At 41.1% G+C, this 2,620-nt stretch overlaps 1 non-coding gene across 1 annotated transcript; it reads left to right on the top strand.

Annotated features, from left to right (window-relative positions):
* Positions 1–238: 238 nt before the first annotated feature.
* Trnas-uga (transfer RNA serine (anticodon UGA)) lies at positions 239–311 on the top strand. The gene has a single exon. It is a non-coding gene; the product is annotated as a tRNA-Ser (tRNA).
* The last annotated feature ends 2,309 nt before the right edge of the window (positions 312–2,620 follow it).

Genomic DNA, 2,620 nt, shown 5'->3' on the forward strand with positions numbered 1-2,620 from the left:
GAAACAGGGTCTCTGTTGCTTACGACCTTGCTAAATTGTTTAGGCTGACTTTGAACCTGTGATCCTCCTGCCTCAGCCTCCCAAATCGCTGGGATTACAGGTGTGTGCCTCCACACCCAGTTTAGGGAAAAATTTCTTAAGCATAGGAAAGAGACAAGAGGTGTGTGTGTGGGGGGGGGGGGGAACAAGAAGAAGAGGAAGAAGGAGAAGAAGAAGAGGAGGAAAAAGAAGAGGAACTGGGGATGTAGCTCAGTTGGTAGAGTGTCTCCCTTGAAAGCATAAGGCCCTGGGTTTAATTCCCAGCACCCACAAAAAAAAAAAAAAAAAAAAAAAAAAAAAGGGGGTCGGGGGGAAGGGAAGACAGAAGGAAGGGAGGGAGGAAAGAAAACACCAACCATGAAGACAGATAAATTTGACTTCCTCTCTGCTCTGTTGTTTTGTTTATCCCTGTGCCCAATTTAAAAAGTATCCAAATAACTGAAAGATTATATAAGTTCTCTCACTACAAAAAACAGATATTTAAGGTGATGAATTTGTTAATTAGTTTGATTTAATCATTCCACGATGTATATTTAATCATTCCACAAACATATCAAAACACAAGCTGTAGCTCCTAAATTCATAACATATACAATTAATATTTGTCATTTGAAAGTAAAATAAAATTAGAAGATAACACTCTTCACAAAAGTTTTTTTAAAATCACAAAGTGGGAAAAATATTTCCAAACTAAAAAACTATAAAAGGTTAATATTCAGATTACATAAGGAACTTTTTCAATCCACTAAGATAAAGGCAAAAAAGTAGAAAGATGGACAAAGGGTACAAACAGTTAACATACAAAGGAGAAAATGGGAAATTTCCCATAAAAAAGAAAAGATGCTTGATTTCACTAATAATTGAAAAAGAAAAAAAAAAAATAACAAACAGTGCCCCCCATCACATCCTTCGAATGTGCAGAAAATTTTAAAGTCCAGCAGTACCAAGTAGTAGCAAGGATGTGGGAAGGAAGATTCTGGAACACTGCTGGTAGATTAGTGCAATGGATTTGGAGAGTAGTTTAGAAATACTACAACTTGGCAATGTATACATTCATAGACCCAGCAATTTCTCTTTTTAATAAATGCACCAGAAATTTTTTACTATTACACACAAAGAGACATGTACAAGAATGTTCATTGCAGGATCATTTGTAATTGCAACAAAATCAGAACAGTGTGTATATCTCTCTGTAGTGGAGTACACGATGAGATTGTAGTATTTTCATACAGAGGGCAGGCTATTCATCGTAAAATCAATTAACCAGGCTACATGTATCAACATGGGCAAATCTCAGAAAATAAATGTTGAGGGAAATCAAGTTGAGAATGATTCATTCATATAAATATGCACACAAGAGGATTGTTGGCCCTCAGTATCAGCGGGTTCCACACCCAAGGATTCAGCCTAGGGAGGATCAAAAGTATTCTAATTCATATTGGTTCCTCCTGGGTGTGGGTGAGGAGGAAGGTTGGGGAAGAGAGGAACGTGAGCTCCCCTAGAGGCCAAAAGAGTTAATGTTGGTGATTCTCCAAAGCTCTCATGCGTGGGAGCAAAATAACAAAAAGAAAAACAATGACTCCCAAAGCACTTTTTCTTAGTCTTTTATTGTTGCATTATAATTATGCACAATGGCATTTGTTGTTACATACTTGTACGTGCACATAATAGAATAATATAATTTGGTCAATTTCATTTTTAAGGACAACTGTGAAGAAATGGTGTGCTTCAAGTCCTAAATTGGGGGCAGGGTCAGGACTCAAACCCAAGTCTGTCAGATTCCCAGAGCACTGTTCTTAACTACATGCCATGGACAACCACGGGTCATTAAAGAACCCTCAGAGTGTAATCCCAAGTGGCCCCCTTCCTTACTGCCTGCCTCTGACCCCCAGCGTGTACATTTCTCCAAACACCCAGAGCCCCGCATGGTGATCACGATGCTGGTGATGGCTTCGTGCCTTTTTTCTCACCGTTACCCTCCCTGCTCTGCTTCCTGCCCTACCATCCACAGGCTCTGTAGAATGTACCATACTGCTGGTTGCTTACCTCTCTGGTTCCCCCCTCAGCTACGTGTTCCCAAAGGTTCCCAACTTACTCATCTCTGTATCCCTAACTGATGAATAAATTGAGGGGGTGAGTGCATACCCAGAGTGAATGAATGAATGGTAATGGTGATGGGAATCAAATAGTAGCAAAGCAGTGAAGAGAGATGGGGTGCCTGTAACCATAGTAACAGCAATGTTGCTGAGTGATAGTGCTGATGGTAACCATGGTAACATTGATGGGGAGGACTGTTTGGACCTTACTGGCCTCACAGCTGCCCCAGTCCAATGCCAAGCCAGACCTGTTTAATGGACCAATAAGATGGTGATCACATCTGGCAGCTATTGTCCAACTCCTGTTCCAAGACCCCTGCCCAGGGCTGAGTTTCACAATGGTCGCACACTCCTCTTGCATGACCCAGAAAGTTCAAGAGCTCATTTTGGTGGGAAGGTGTGCAGTCTGCCTGGATGTGTGTACGTGGCAGGGAGGAGGCAGTGTTATGGACAAATGAGTAAGGTGTGGTTTGCCTAAGAACAGA

This window comes from Sciurus carolinensis, chromosome 14 (genome assembly GCF_902686445.1).
Source record: "Sciurus carolinensis chromosome 14, mSciCar1.2, whole genome shotgun sequence".
NCBI classification, from domain to species: Eukaryota; Metazoa; Chordata; class Mammalia; order Rodentia; family Sciuridae; genus Sciurus; species Sciurus carolinensis.